Source organism: Eptesicus fuscus, chromosome 7 (genome assembly GCF_027574615.1).
Source record: "Eptesicus fuscus isolate TK198812 chromosome 7, DD_ASM_mEF_20220401, whole genome shotgun sequence".
Lineage (NCBI taxonomy): Eukaryota > Metazoa > Chordata > Mammalia > Chiroptera > Vespertilionidae > Eptesicus > Eptesicus fuscus.
Window position 1 is genome coordinate 29771126 of NC_072479.1, and position 17641 is coordinate 29788766.

General features: G+C 37.9%; 1 non-coding gene across 1 annotated transcript; it reads right to left on the reverse strand.

The window, feature by feature from the left end:
• Positions 1–15893: 15893 nt before the first annotated feature.
• LOC114232351 (U6 spliceosomal RNA) lies at positions 15894–16000 on the reverse strand. The gene has a single exon (XR_003618396.2). It is a non-coding gene; the product is annotated as a U6 spliceosomal RNA (small nuclear RNA).
• Positions 16001–17641: the final 1641 nt, after the last annotated feature.

The following is a 17641-nucleotide window of genomic DNA, read 5'->3' on the forward strand; positions in this document are numbered from 1 at the left end:
AAATTTTTTGAAAGTCTACAAACCCCCTGTGCTAAAAAAGTAATTTCTCTGGAGAACTTGATCGAAGAGAAAAGCCTTTTAAGAGATATTATGTTTATCATGCGATTGCTTGACCACCTCCCAGAGAAGTTAAACAGGCACAGAGAATGCCCACACGGAAATCTATTCAAATGCTTCTTAGTTCCTTTCATTTACCTGTGATATAGAAAAGATCAGCTGACATTTCAAGAAAGCTACTCACAAAAACAGAGACAAATCAATCAAAAAATAAAAAAAGAGGGGGCGGCCATCTTGTGTGAGGGCATGATGGTCAATAAAAAAAGAAGGAGCAGATAAACACACACATTTTATAACTAATAATACGAAAACTCAAATTAAATTTTTCCCTTCTCCTTTTTTCATTCATGCTTTGTATCCCCCTTCCCCTCTGACAGTTTATACCAGGGGTCCTCAAACTTTTTAAACAGGGGGCCAGTTCACTGTCCCTCAGACCATTGGAGGGGAGTCGGAGAGTGCGGCGCACATTCCACACATGCGCACTGCGGGCCCGGGATGAGTTGGCTGCTAAGCAGGATAGGCAACGGCGGCAAAAACACCCGGCGGGCCGGATAAATGTCCTCGGCGGGCTGCATGTGGCCCACGGGCCGTAGTTTGAGGACCCCTGGTCTATACTATGTACTCATGCCTCTGTTTCTATTTTGTTCATCCATTTATTTTGTTCATTAAATCCCACATATAAGTGAGACTGTATTTGTCTTTCTCTGACTGGCTTATTTCACTTAGCAAAATAATCTCCAGGTCCATCCATGCTGCCTCAAAAGGTAGTATTTCCTCCTTTTGACAGCTGTGTAGTATTCCATCATATAAATGTACTAGCACACTTATATCCACTCATCTACTGATGGGCATTTGGGCTGTTTCCAGATCTTGAGTATTGTAAATGATGCTGCAATAAACATCAGGGTGCATATATTCTTTGAATTAGTGTTTTGGGTTTCTTAGGATATGTTCCCAGAAGTGGGATCGCTAGGTCCAAAGGCAGCTCCATTTTTAATTTTTTGAGGAAACTCTATACTGTTTTCCACAGTGGCTGCACCAGTCTGAATTCCCACCAACAGTACATGAGGGTTCCCTTTTTTCCACATCCTCACCAGTACTTACTGTTTGTTGATTTATTGATGGTGGACATTCTGGCAGGTGGAAGATACCTCATTGCAGTTTAAATTTGCATTTCTCTGATGATTAGTGACATTGAGCATTTTTTTATATGTCTATTGGCCACCTGTTTGTCCTCTTTGGAGAAGTATCTATTCAGGTCTTTGCCCATTTTTTTATTGTATTTTGGATTTTTTTTTTTTTTTTTTTTTTTTGGTGTGGAGTTGTATAAGTTCTCTATATATTTTAAAAATGACCCCTGTGTGATACATCATTGGCAAATATGTGTCCCATTCTGTGGGTTCCCTTTTCATTTTCTTGATGGTTTCTTTTGCTTTGCATAGCTTTTTACTTTAATGAAAACTAGTCTAAATGTTATATCATAAAAAATTCAGATGCATATGTAAAAATATTGTGTTATTCTCTACCATATGAGAAATCTAAACTTTCATAATACATTTTTTAAAAGCCTTTACTATTGAAAATTTTAAAATACTGCATTATTAAGATTCAAGACTTAAGGTAAAAAATATAAACAAAAGTACATTATTTTAAAAAGAAAACCTGATACATTATACAAAAACCAATTTATAATGGATCATGGATTTAAATGTAAAATATAAAACTATACAACTTTTGGAAAAAAAATAGAATGAAATCTTTCAGGACTTAGAGCTAAGAGAAGAGGTCCTAAATGATGCCTAAAGCATGATTCATAAAAGGCAAAATTGATAAACTGGATCTCTTCAAGATTAAAAACTTACTCTACAAAGACCCTTTTCAAAGGATTAAAGGAAAAATCATATATTGAGAGAAAATATTTTTAAATCATACATCTGACAAAGGAATAGTTTATGTAAACAGCTGTCACATTCAACAACTATAAAACAATGAATCCAATTAGGAAATAGGCATAAGACACAAAGTGACATTTTACTGAAGATGTTTGATGAAAATTAAATACATAAAACTATTTTTGACATTAATTATTGATTGGGGAAAGGTAACTTAGCCACAATAGCATTTTACTACATATCTATCAGAATGGCTAAAATTTAAAATGATGATAGTATCAAATGCTTGCTATAAATTTGGAAAAATTGAATCACTCCTCTATAACAGGTGGGAAAAGAGATTTATACAGCTATTCTGGAAAATAATATAATAGTTTCTTATAAAAGTAAAGACATGCTTACCAAGTCTCATCGTTTGCACTCTTGGGCATTTATCCCAGATAATGACAACTTATGCTAAAAACTTCAACTTGGGAATACCCATAGCTTTATTTATAATAGCCCCAAAATGGAAACAACTGAAATATCTTACAGCAGGTGAATGATTCAACAAGTTGTGGTACAACATCAATTCCACTCAATAATATAAAATAACAAATTACTAACATACACAATTTTGATGGATCATAAGTGAATTATGATGAGTGGAAAGAGTACAATCTCCAGATTATATAGTGTATAATTCCATTCTCAAAATTACGGGGAAGGAGGTACCTGTGCATATAAAATTATGGTATGAAGGATCCTTTTGACAGGACTATTTTTCTTGACTGTGATCATAGATAAAATAAGCAACACAGAATAAAATGAATGCAACTCACTTACACATGAGTGCATATAAAACTAGTGAAATTTGAGTAAGTTTGGATGATTATATCAATGTCAATTTTTTGCTTTTCATATTGTTGTACAAGATACTTCCATTGGGGAAACTGGGTGCAGGATATATGGGACCTCTTTGTATTATTTATTAGAACTGTGTTAATCTATAATGATCTCAAACTAATGTTTCTAAAGACATGTAATTAAAACACTGCATAGCATCAGAATTCATATAAAACTAGAGGCCTGCTGTACGAAATTTGTGCATGGGTAGGGTCCTTAACCTTTTGCACTCGGATGTCGAGTGCAAATTACTCTTTGAATGTATTAATAATTTGAAATATAAAAAAAATCCAAATAAATAAGTTTGTATGAAAAGAAACTCCAGTTTTTTATTCTACTGCCGCACTTTGTAAAATCTGGGGTATTTAAAAAATTAAATCCCGAGTAGAATAAAGGAATCGAGAAAAAAGCAAGTGAGTGCAAAGGGTTAAGCCTGGCAGGTGATCACGGCTGATCAGGGCCTTCTGGCTGCCAGCTGGGGCCTTCCTTCATTCCATGCCACACCAAAGTGGTCAGTGCATGTCATAGTGAGCGATCAAACTCCCGGTCTCCTGGTCGAACTCACAATGGGACACTTTACATATTAGCCTTTTATATATATAGACTAGAGGCCCAACACATGAAATTCCTTGTGCGGGTACGGTCCCTAGGCCTGGCCTGCGATCAGGGCCATCTTCCCCGGCTGCTGGCAGCTGGCGCCGCCCCCCACCTTCACCCACCCCCAGTTCCCCTTTTGCTATCAGATGATCAGAGCCTATCGGCTGCGGAAAGGGACCGAGAGGTGGTCAGTGCGCCTCATAGGGACTGGTCCCGTGGTCGTTCTGGTAGTACCACCATTTGGTCTATTTGCATATTACTCTTTTATATATATAGATGTGCTTCAATCCTTCCACTTTCTTAGTTTTCTATTATCTTGGCCTCCTGAGAATTCCCATGTCTGAGAAGATTGGAGACAGGGCTCTCCTTGTATCCTGCCATAGGGAGTGCCTATCTGGAGCTGAGGCCATGGGATGAGGAAGGGACAGAGTCTGGTGCTTGGCTTTTGGTGATCAGTTTGTCTGCCTGGATGTGCCACAGAACCTCAAAAGAGTGACTTTTCTGAGCTTTCATTTGCACTCCATACCGTGCATGCCTCCTCTGAGACCCAGAGTCCAAGGATAAGGAGAAAGGTGCGAATCCCTCATGTTTGAATGAAGCTTTACACTTTGAACTGCTAGCCTGAATCAGTGATATAATTTTGTGGTTTCAGGAGCCTTTGGCAGGTTGGGTTGGAGTGGTGGTGGGGTAGGGTTTTATATTTCTATAGAAGCCCAGTGCATAGGTGGGGGCCAGCTGGCCTGCCCTGATGGAGGCCCCCAATTGGGGTCCCTGCTGGGGGGTGGCATTGGCTAGGGCAAGGGCCGCGTTCATTCTTGTTGTTCTGGTCATTCTGGTCATTCTGCCATTTTGGTTGCTAGGCTTTTATTATATAGGACTAGAGGCCCATTGCACAAAGAGATTCTTGCAATAGGCCTTCCTTCTCTTGGCTTCCAGCACCGGTTTTCCTCCGGCATCCGGGACCCAGGCCTTTGCTCCGGCCGGAGTCTGCCTTCTTTGTCTTTGCTGCAGACTCCAGCCAGAGTCTGCTGTCTTCACTGCAGACTCCGGCTGGAGTCTGTCATCTTCATCTTCACTGCTTCGCTGCAGACTCCGGCTGGAGTCTGCCACCTTGGTCTTCGCTGCAGACTCGGGCCAGAGTCTGCTGTCTTTGCTGCAGACTCCAGCTGGAGTCTGCCATCTTCGTCTTCACTGTAGACCCCAGCTGGAGTCTGCTGTCTTGGTCTTTGCTGCAGACTCTGGAGTCTGCAGTCTTCATCTTCACTGTGCTGGAGTGTTGCTCCTATAGATCCCTTCATCCCCCGCCCTCCCTCTCATAGCAGGTGTCCTGCCCTGCCGGTCCACTCCACACCTAGAGCAGCTGGGCGGCCTCCATCTTTGTCCTTCTAATTTGCATATTCCCTCCTGATTGTCTGGTGGGCGTAGCGGAGTGATGGTCAATTTGCACGTTTCTCTTTTATTAGTGTAGATAGGATAGGATAGGATAAGGAAGGGAAGTATGCTGCATTTATTATATTTTTTTGCTGTTTCCTATTGTTGTCCTCTCTTGCCACATTATACTATTCAGATATAAAGCTTACTCATAATTCAAGATGGATTACACTCACTCTTTTGTGAAATGTAAAGATTAGAAAAGTCAAATATATTAAATTCTTCATTATATACTAAGCAAAAGTGATTGAATATATAGAGAAAAATATATATTTTTATTTTTGTTTTAGAGAGAGGGAGACAGAGATAGAAACATTGATGAGAAAGAAACATCAATGCCCATCTGCTGTCTCCTGCGCCCTCACCAGGGATCCAGCCTGCAACCTGGGGATAGGCCCTGACCAGGAATTGAACTTGTGACCTCCTAGTGCATGGGTCAAAGCTCAACCACAGAGCCACACTGGCCTGGAAAGAAAATATATATTAGTTGAACTTTAGGAGACAAGGCTTAATGAATTTATAGCCAATTCTACTAGGTTTTATTAAAAAAAAAAAATTAAACCGAAACCTGAAAGTCATAGAGAGCTCTAGTCTCCTTTTTAATATTTTCTAAAAATTATCCCAAGGTTTCAAATGAAAAGCTTTATATAATGTAACCATTTATATCTAACCTCCCTTTCCTATTATTTGTCATCAGCTAGTTATTTTTTATTCCATAGATCTACATCACTACTAACTAAATAATGTTGTAAGTGGGCATTGCAGTGATATTTTGTCCGGTAAAAACATTAAAATACAAGCCACAAATAAATCAAATTGTATCATCAGCCATGCTGGAATGGTTTTAATATACCCAAAATGGTCTTTATGATTTTTTTCATTACACTGACATAAACCCTAATACAAAATTTTCTAGAACTAGGATACAGTTCTGCTCCCCAAACTCAAGGTTCTTTTAAGGCAGAACAAATCCAAGGTATGGCTTAAAAAATAAAATCTGATTCTTTATTATTCGTACTTGTTATAAAAATGACAAAATTTTTATGTCACAGGCTACATTAATATCACCTTATGTGTCTTAAAGGTAATCATAAAGATAAATTTATATTTGTGCTTTCAAAAGTAATATGAGTCAGTTTTCTCTCTTTTACAAAGATAACTCATGTTTAATGTTTAGTTTTATATTTATGGCCAGAGATTTAAAATACTTCAGGAAACACCATTTACATTCAATTTGGTATTATGATATCCTCTGGAGTTCAGTCTTAAAGTCAGAATTTTAAGCAGAAGATATGATTATATATATATTAATAAAAGGGTAATATGCTAATTAGACCGGACATCTTCCGGACAAGCTTCAGGACATCCTTCCAGACAAAGTCACAGTGGTGGGACTGAAGCAGAGGCATATAGGGGTGATCAGGCTGGCAGGGGAGAGCAGTTAGGGGGATCAGGATGGCAGGGGAGAGCAGTTAGGGGGATCAGAGCAGCAGGTGAGAGCAATTAGGACGATCAGGCCAAGGCTGGCAGGGGAGCAGTTAAGGGCATTAGGCAGGCAGGCAGGGTGGTTAGAGGCAAACAGGGAGGCAGGCAGGTTAGGAGCCAGTGGTCCCGGATTGCAAGAGGGATGTCCGACTGCCGGTTTAGGCCCAAACCAGCAGTCGGACATCCCCTGAGTGGTCCCAGATTGGAGAGGGTGCAGGCTGGGCTGAGGGACCCCCCCCCATGCATGAATTTTGTGCACCAGGCCTCTAAATTATATATATATTTATGTATTCATATGTATATATGTGTACATCTACCTAATAAAAGAGTAATATGCTAATTGACTGTACCTTCATGATGCCCACCAGCCAATCAGGAATGAGCATGCAAATTAACCCAACAAATATGGCTAGTTAAATTGCATACATAGGTGCTGAGCAGCCAGGGGCGGGGTGACGACGCAGGTGTTCTGCACCACCCCAGGTTGCTCTGGGCCTCTGGGCAACTTGGGAAGGCGGAAAGGCGGCTTTCGCCAGTTTTTTCACTGGTTCTTTTTCTGTTTTAGTATCCAAACCAGGATTCCACATTGCACTGTTCATGACACTGTGTCCTCCAATCTGTGACAGCTTTCTGTCTTTCTTTGTCTTTCATGATCTTTCTTTTTCTTTTTATTTATTTGTTTGTTTTTTTTTGTATATTTTACTTACTTTTATGGTAGCTAGGGATTTTAACTTCTCTGCTCATATTGCAACCTGTAAATAAATATAAACTAAATTTAAAATTCATACATTTTCATAACTTTTGACTAATATCATGTTGTTTATTTTAATCATTGTTAGCATGTAAGTAGTTTCCCTCCCCCCCTTTTTTTTTTGCCTATCTATTTCCTTATACTCAGTTTCAGTAGCTTTAACTAGCTTAGGTTTTCTGTGTTGTTTTACAATATTATATGCTTGGTGTTTTTATTATATGTAGCTTCAAACACTTTTGAAAGCAGGTAAATTGTAAATACACAATTAATATGGAAAATGTCCAATAATGAAAAATTAGTGAATAAGAAGTTGAAAAAGGTTAAAAGAAATAAAGGGTGTCCTTTATTTCTACACACACACCCCCCAAAAAAAGCTAGGTATTTGTGTTGCTGTATAAGCAGCTCTAGTTTATGAGTTTACATAAAACTATACCATATTCACAAGAAGCAAGAAGATTGTTTTCATTTTCCCTAAACTTATTTTTCTATATAGCATATTGACTGATATAACCATACTTAAAGTATATTTCTCTCTTATTAAGAAAGTGTAAATATAAAAATTATCTAATCTGCCTAATTAAAAGTACTTTTATCAAAATATAAAACAAAATTCTATATATTTTAATATATATACTTACAAATGCAAAGTTCTTAAGTCATTTTTATTTCTATCTTTTATTTAATATTAAAATATAGACAGTAGATTGTTTAGGAATAATAAAACATACATAAGCACAGTTTTAATATTCAAAGTCTTACAAAGTAAATTTTAAATAGCAGTGAATGATATATCAAAAAAGTAAATTATATTAGACATTTGGATTTGTGATTATAGAGGAGAAAATACTAAGTCAATGTGGACTGCTAGGTGGTATTAAATAAAATGTTTAAACAATTCTTAAAATTCTTTATGATTTAAAATTAAAGCTATGCATATATCCTTTCTGATTGGTGTTTTTGATTTCTTGATATATATTTCTAGAAGTGGGATTACTGGGTCAAATGGAAGTTCCATTTTTAAGTTTTTGAGGAAACTCTATACTGTTTTCCACAGAAGCTGTCCCTATGTTCATAGCAGCAGAATTTACAATAGCTAAGATTTGGAAACAGCCTAAGTGTCCATCAGCGGATGAGTGGATTAAAAAACTGTGGTACGTTTACACAATGGAATACTACACAGCTGTAAGAAAAAAAAAAAAAGAATTCTTACCATTTGCAATAGCATGGGTGGACCTGGAGAGCATTATGCTAAGCGAAATAAACCAGTAAGAGAAAGATAAATAAGATCTCACTCATTTGTGGAATCTAATGAACAACATAAACTGATGAACAAAAATAGGTCCAGAGACATAGAAGCATAGAACAGACCATCAAATACCAGAGGGAAGGCAGGAGAGGTTTGGCGGGGGTGGGAGTTAGAGATCAACCAAAGAACGTGTATGCATATAAGCACAATCAAAGGTCACAGACAATCAGGGGGTGAAGGCCTGGCCTGAGTTGGGAGAGGTCAATGGGAGAAAAAGGGGACATATGTAATACTTTCAACAATAAAGAATTTAAAAAAAAAAATTAAAGCTGTGTTTGCTATATGTGCAATCTTTGAAAGAATTTGTAAACTTCCTGCCCCCAGAATTAAAGGATTAAGAACACTTAAAAATCATTTCTTAAAATATAAAAATAAAAGTGGAGAATACTAATGAGATAAGTCAGAAACTGACACAGAGATTGAACTCTTTCAACTCACGTACATTGTATTTTCTGAATTATAAATATAATAGTCTATCAATTTATCTTTAATAAAGAAACACTACATTTTAAAAAGTATGTAAAATAATCAGTTTGCTATTTTTAATACTTATATGCCAGATGTAAAAACAAATCCAGTGCTTGAAAGTACTATTATATATTCTATATACCTACATATGCATATGTGTATATCTCTATCTTTATATCAATATCTGTATCAATACTGATATCTATATCTATGGAGAGAGAAGGTGAGATTAATTTATTTCTAGGAATTAGCTCACACAATTGTCTGACAAGTGGCAGGTAGAGACTCAGGGAAGAGTTGATGCTGCAGTAGGAATCAAAAAACAGCTAGCTAGCAGCTAGCAGCACTCCCTCCTCCTTGGGAAACTTCACGTTTTCTACTAAGGCCTTCAGTTGATTGGATGAGGTCCACCCCTATTATGGAGGGCAATCAGCTTTACTAAAAGTCTACTATTAAGGTGTTAATCTCATCTAAAAATACTTTAACAGCAATAGCCAGGTGTTTGATCAAATATGTGGGTACTGTGGCCTAGTGAAGTTAAGACATAAAATGAACCATCACAAAACATCAACCTCAAATTGTTCTTTAGTATTTTCCCCTTATCTTCCGTAAGAGGGCCAATACTCTTTCATTGCCTAAAGTAGAAAATCTCCTCTTTCTTCTTTTCCCATTAATTCACCTTTCCTTTCTCCATCCTTTCCCTTTACCCATAATATCCAAGATATCAGTAAGTTCCCCACACTGTCAACTCTCCCGAAAAGATCACCAGAAATATATTTTTATTAAGCCAAAATGAATGTATTCGATTTACTAATACATTTCATTAGCTACTAACTAATTAACTATAGCAAGAGAGAACTCCACCTTGAAAAAATCTCAATAGTGTCTCAGAAGAGGCAAGTTAGGGAAAGGTATTTATATATTCTGTAGTCTAGGTCCAAATGGTGTTAGGTGAGTTTTTCAAGATGAGGAATTGGTTGGAATTTGGCAAAATTCATGATGTAATACTTTAGAGATTGGTGGACTCAATATAGGAAACTTTTGAGGAGTTTTGGAAAGCAAATTGGTGTCTGAGAAGCAGGATGTTTGCCCAGGGGAGCCAGATGCTATCCTAATGAGAGGGCTGTTTGCCCAGATGAGCAAACTGCTAATAAATTTATTTGCAAGGACTTTGCAAACAGTGAAAGTAATCATTGGTCTATAGCATTACCTTCCTGGTAAAGAATTTCCTGGAATGAATGGTTAAGTCATGTTGACACAATGGGTCTTGGTTCTCAGTTCATTTGTGTCCTCTTTGCATTCTCTTTCTTTTTAGCCCGTTAGACATTATCTGCATCACTTCTTTCTCTTCCCTGGATGCTTAAAAATGTTTATGTTTATATATAGTCTTCTAATCTCCCATTCAAACATACTTTCACAATGTTTTCTCTAATTTGTTAGAATACAATCTAAATTACAAATCTTATACTACAGTTCTCATAGTAAAAATCCTAATGTTTCTGGCTTCAAAGTCATATAATAGCATAAAAGACCAAGCTCATTGCTTCACCTTGGTTTATTTCTTCAATGTCTTCCCCAGATAAACATCTACATATAATCTTTGCCCTAAACATAACAAATTTAGAATATCCCCAATCTCTCCTTGATAATTTCAGGCAGATTTGATTTGATTTTGGGATCCCCTTAGTTTTCCCCGAAATAATGCCTTCTTTTTTCACCTCAATCACTGCTAATTCCTCAAAATCTAGTGCAAGCATGTCATTTCTTCTGAAGCATTTTCAATTTAGACTATCAGAGTTGATCAACCCACTGTTCTACATTGCATCTAGATTCTAGCTCTTACATGTTATTATTTATGTTTATGTTTATTTTACCCTTTTAGACTGAGAGCATCCTGAAGGCAGGATAAGCACATTTCTCTCAATGTGCTCACTCTAGCATGTAACTTGTCAAAGAGGAAGCACAAAATATTTGTTGAATGAAATTTCATTGGGATAATTATAAAAAAGGAATTAATCTACTAGAATCAATACCTTTACTTTTAGGAAGTCTCTATTAAAAACATTTATCAGTAACAAAATAGTGTAGATATCTGTGATTATATCCTAGGATCTAAAGTGATCAAATCTATTCATGACATTCACTACTCAAGATCTATATTTTTATGATGCCACTAGAGGCCCGGTGCACGAAATTTGTGCATGGGGGTGTGCGTCCCTCAGCCCAGCCTGCACCCTCTCCAATCTGGTACCCCTTGAGGGATGTCCGACTGCCCAGTAGGATCAGGCCTAAATGGGCAATCGGACATCCTTCTCACAATCCAGGACTGCTGGCTCCCAACAGCAAACCTGCCTGCCTTCCAGATTGCCCCTAACCACTTCTGCCTGCCAGCCTGATCACACCCTGACCACTCCCCTGCCAGCCCGATTGCCCCTAACTGCCCTCCCCTGCAGGCCTTGATCCCCCCAAACTGCCCTTCCCTGCAGGCCCGGTCGCCCCCAACTTTCCTCCTCTGCCAGCCTGGTCACCCCTAACTGCCCTCCCCTGCAGGCTTGATTGCCCCAAACTGCCCTTCCTTGCAGGCCTGGTCCCTCCCAATTGCCCTCCCCTGCTGGCCTGATCACCCACAACTGCCCTCCCTTGCAGGCCTGGTCCTTTCCCAACTGCCCTCTCCTGCTGGCCATCTAGTGGCGGCCATCTTGTGTCCACATGGGGTCAGCCATCTTTGACCTCATGGGGGCAGCCATCTTGTGTGTTGGAGTGATGATCAATTTGCATATTAGTCTTTTATTAGATAGGATAGAGTCCTGGTGCACGGGTGGAGGCCAGCTGGTTTGCGCTGAAGGGTGTCCTGGATCAGGGTGGGGGTTCCCTTGGGGCATGGGAAAGCCTGGGCGAGGGGCCTGTGGTGGTTTTCAGGCTGGCCATGCCCCCAGGTGACCCAAGCAGAGGCCCTGGTATCTGGTATTTATTTATATTCTATAATTGAAACTTTGTAGCCTTGAGTGGAGTCCACGGCCAGCCAGGGTGTGCAGAAAGCTTGGCTTCCTCCATCGCCAGCGGGAACCCAAGCTTCCTGGCGGCAGCCATCTTGGTTGGGTTAATTTGCATACTTGCTCTTGATTGGCTGGTGGGCATGGCTTGTGGGTGTAGCAGAGGTATGGTCAGTTTGCATATTACTCTTTTATTAGATAGGATAATTCAAATTTTCATTTCATATTGGAACATAAAATAGAAAACAGGTGTTTCAATATGTTGCATAACACAGTATTCTTCCCTAAAGAAAAATCTCCCTAGGTATAGAAGAGGTTTAGACTGTTATTTCAAGGAATAAAAACTAAATTCTTAAGAATACTCATAAAGTCTGATGTAAACTTCAAATGTTTTTATTAATTATAGTGTTAGATTTCTAATTGCATGGTCATGTAATCTAAAAATATAAATTACATTCATACACAATTGTTCAATATATACCATGTAGCATTTACTACATTTCAGGGCTGTGATTCTGTGGTTAGCAAAATTTGTCTATTAGGAAAACACCACAACAATGAGAAACCATCTCACATCTGTCAGAATGGCTATAATCAAAAAATCAACAAAGGACAAGTGCTGGAGAGGATGCGGAGAAAAAGTAACCCTCCTGCACTGCTGGTGGGAATGCAGACTGGTGCAGCCACTGTGGAAGACAGTATGGAGTTTCCTCAAAAATTTAAAAATGGAACTCCCATTTGACCTAATAATCCCACTTCTAGGACTATATCCCAAGAAACCAGAAACACCAATCAGAAAGGATATATACACCCCTATGTTCATAGCAGCACAATTTACCATAGTTAAGATTTGGAAACAGCCTAAGTGCCCATCAGCAGATGAGTGGATTAAAAAACTGTTTTACATCTACACAATGAAATAGTATGCCACTATAAAAAAGAAGGAACTTTTACCATTTGCAACATCATGGATGGAACTGGAGAGCATTATGCTAAGCGAAATAAGCCAGTTGGAGAAAGATAAATATCACATGATCTCACTCATATGTGAGATATAATGATCAACATAATTTGATGAACAAGAATAGATCCAGAGACAAATGGCAGGGCAGGTGGGGGTTGGAGAGCAATCAAAGAACTTGTATGCATGCATATTAGCATAACCAATGGACACAGACACTGGGGCAGTGGGGGCTTGCTGGGGTGGAAATGTATGGGGGAGTCTATTGGGGAAAAAGGAGACATATGTTAAACTTTAGACAATAAATAAATAAATAAATAAATAAATAAATAAATAAATAAACACCTAAAAAGCTTTTACATAAGTAATCCTTAGATACATTTACTTAGTGGTGTGTGTGTGTGTGTGTGTGTGTGTGTGTGTGTGTGTTTATATGTGTATGTATATTGATGTTGTATGTAGGCTAGTGAATATTTGTGAGTTAGAAACATGCAAAAAAATGTTTGACATAAAATGAGAAAATTAAGCCTTGTTATAATCCTTTTGAAATATCAGGGATTTCTTTATGTATATGTTAGCCTTAAACTTTCTTAACTGCTTTCTCATATTTTAAAACATATTTTGAAAAACTTGAAATGAGAACTGAATTCTTTTAAAGGAAAGAGTCTAAAAAGATTAGTTGTAAGGTTTTCCAGCAATTCAGTCCTACTTTCATTGGAATCTACATGAGAGTAATGAAAGTCAGATGGGAAAAGAAGTAATGCATTTTCTTCCATGGAGATTGCAAGAGAAGGATGTGTTAACTATAAATTTCAGTTTTTGATTTGTAATACTGTCATAACAGCTACAGCATTCACCAAAATTTAAAAAAAAAGAATTTAACTTTGAGGAAAAACAATAACTTTATCTACACTAATAAAAGAGAAATGTGCAAATTGATCGTACCTCCGCTACACCCACAAGCCATGCCCACCAGCCAATCAGGAGCAAGTATACAAATTAACCCAACCAAGATGGCTACAGCCATAGAGTGAGCAGGAGGCTTGTGTTTCCCCGGCGATGGAGGAAGCCAAGCTTCTCATTCAAGGCTACAAAGTTTCAATTACAGAAGATAAATAAATCCCAACAAAAATGACGGCAGCCACGGAGCTGGAGCAAGCAGGAGGCTTTGGTTGCCCCTGGCGATGGAGGAAGCCAAGCTTCCCACCCAGCCTGGCCTGCCCTGGCTTCTGCTCAAGGCTACAGAGTTTCATTGATAGAAGATAAATAAATTGCAGATACCAGGGCATCTGCATGGGTCACCGGGGGGGCATGGCCAGCCTGCAAACCACCACAGGCCCCTCGCCCAGGCCGCCCCATGCCCCAAGGGAACCCCCACTCTGATCCAGGACACCCTTCAGGGCAAACCAGCCAGCCCCCACCTGTGCACCAGGCCTCTATCCTATCTAATAAAAGACTAATATGCAAATTGACCATCACTCCAACACACAAGATGGCTGCCCCCTTGTGGTCAAAGATGACTGCCCCCATGTGGACACAAGATGGCCACCACAAGATGGCCAGCAGGGGAGGGCAGTTGGGAGGGACTAGGCCTGCAAGGGAGGGCATTTAGGGGCAATCAGACTGGCAGGGGAGCAGTTAGGCATCAATCAGTCTGGCAGGGGAGTGGTTAGGGGGTGATCAGTCTGGCAGGCAGAAGTGGTTAGGGGCAATCAGAAAGGCAGGCTGGCGAGCAGTTGGGATCCAGCAGTCCTGGATTGTGAGAGGGATGTCCAACTGCCCGATTAGGATCGGGCCTAAACAGGCAGTCAGACATCCCTCGAGGGGTCCCAGATTGGAGAGGTTGCTGGCTGGGTTGAGGGACACAACCCCCATGCACGAATTTCGTTCACCGGGCCTCTAGTTTTATATAATATGAATCTGAAATGGCAAGCATTCTGCATTAGAGATTTTCTATTATCAGAAGTGAAAATAAGATTTAAGGTTAACTAGTAATAGTAGCACATTCAGAAATTTTGCTATAAATGGAAAGTTTGAAAGAATGGTAGATTATTTCTCACAGGAAGTAGAACAGACCAGGGCTTTGGTCTTACAATATGTCCAGGACTGGAATCAAGATGAAGAGTAATAACTGAAGAAATAAAGAAGTGTTCAGGTGAGCGAAGAAACAGGATAGTGCATTGAAATATTAATATATTAATATTTAGGAATTAAGACAAACTCAGTGCAGAATTGTGTGAATTAAGGAATATGTGTAAATTTTATAGCAGTTAAGACTTCTATTTCGTATTTCTGAGATGAGACCTTGAAAACTGATCCACATTAAGAAACACAGGATAAAGATAAATCACTAAGCTCTTATAAATCACGCCATTTCCCAATATTCTACAAAAGCAGAAACTAAATTTAAACCCAATTAGATGGAAAATGTTATAGAAGGGTAAAAGTGTTAATGTGTAATAATAAAAAAAAGTCAATTCTGATATCGTATTATCTCAGGAACATAGTGAATTTCTATGCTACCTGAAGCCAATGTTTTCTGGCTGAACTATTTTGCTAAAAACATGATATTCATATTTGTATATTGAGATAAAATGGGTTATTTAAAATGTGATAGGGTATGGAACTGGAGAGCATTATGCTGAGTGAAATAAGCCAGTCAGAAAAAGATAAATATCACATGATCTCACTCATTTGTGGAATATAGTGAACAACATAAACTGATGAACAAAAAACAGATCCAGAGACAGACAAGCATTCATCTATCAGGCCATCAAACCTCAGAGGGAAGGTAGGGGAGGATGGGGTAATGGGGAGAGATCAACCAAAGGACTTGTGTGCATGCATATAAGTCTAACCAATGGACACAGACACCAGCGGGGTGAGGACATGTGTGTGTGTGTGGGGGGGGTGGTGTGGGGAGGCAATGGGGGGATAAGGACACATGTAATACCTTAATCAATAAAGAAAAAAATAAAATGAAAAAAAAATAAAATATGATAGAGTGGAAGAAAAACTCATGGACTTTCTCCTCTAAGTCTGACCAAATTATTATTATAATAATTATTTTAATATAGAACACTTCACAAATTTGCCTGTCATCCTTGTGCAGGGGCCATGTTACTCTTCTCTGTTTCATTTCAATTTTAGTATATGTGCTGCCGAAGTGAGCACTGACCAAATTATTGACAAGCAATCAGAAATTGTTGGCCTAAAAACGATTTGTCAATAAAATAGAAAGTGATCTGTAAACCAAAGAAGTATAAAACTGACAAAGTTGACAAATGCTACATAAAAATTCTGCTCTAAAAAGTTAATTTCATAACTATATCAACTATAATTTATTGAGCACTTACTGTATATAAGACACTTTGCTAGGCACAGCATTTCTTACAGTGACATTAAATTCACAAACTCTGTCACCAAGACATTTATAATCATGTAGAAAAATAAGTCAAAAACATTTATAAATGTCAAGTTTTAAAGGAAGCTTAGTGAATGATCATCTATTAAAATTATTTTTGGAGTCTCAAAAATATGAAGTAGACCCTTAATTACTAGCATAATTTGGCTTAATTTTTATATGTTCTACTTCTCATTAAGAGCTTTTGAAAATAAATTATGAGACAATGGTATTAATAATACTAAAAATAGCAATATAATATCTATTCCTAGATGACACATGTTTAATTCCTAAGGCAATGATAGAAAAAATAGTGTTATTAATTTTGGAAAGGAAAGCATAATAAAAAACAACAACTTCAGTGCACTGATGAAGATATTGTTTTGGGTCATCGTTAAGTTGGCTAAAATGTAAAATTGTAACTTTCAAATTTATTACTGTTTGTTGTTAAATTTTGAATAAAGCTAAGATGAAAAATTAAATCAACACATAAAATGGAATTGCAGATAGAGTCTATCATTAAGTCAGTTACACCTTTCACCATGAATACAAAGATTTTTAAGCAGACAGAGGTTTCATACAACAGTATCTGAAACAGTCTTTCACACACAAAAGCAAACATCGCCATTCAAGATGTTCCTTTTGTCCCAAAAAATTAGATAGTAAGCCTAGCAACATGTCTTATGCCTCTCTATACTTGCTATATACCAAACACTATTTGGTATTTAAGGAGGTTTTTGTGATGAATGAAATGTGTTTATTAATTCCCATTCATTTTAGTGAAGTAGATTCTATTTCTGGAAGGTTTTTGCAAAGCTCACAATCTTCTTAGGCATCTGGAGAGAGTGACTCATGGAGAAATTGAAAAATATGATAGAAGTATTACCAAACATTCTGTCTCACTGGGGTCAGAACTTTTTTCTAATCTGCATAGTACATACCAAACAGATGGAGTGTGAAAACAAATCTTTGCTGTGGGTGGCCTTATCTTTTCAGCCATAGCAATCCATATATACCAACCAAAAATATGTATCCAATAAATCCTCTGAAAAAAATTGCAAGATTTTCTCAAAATATTTGTCTAATTTCTTTCTAGTATTCAATCCCTTTTCAAAATAATCTAATTTCTGAAAATTAATTGTTGTTTTGAAAAAGAAATGATTGTGGAAACAATTCAGTGTTATTTATATTATTGAACACACTTTCATCTAAGTGTTCAATGATAGGGGAATGATTAAGGAATTTATAATTAATTAAATTGATAAACTCTTACTCAGGCAACTGTCAGAATTAGGATCATGTAGAAAAATGGAAAAGTGCTTGCCATGTAACATTTGGTAGGGAGAAGAAAATATACGTCTCTGTATGTTGTGATTATAACTGAAAAATATGCATGGAACTACAGGAAGGTT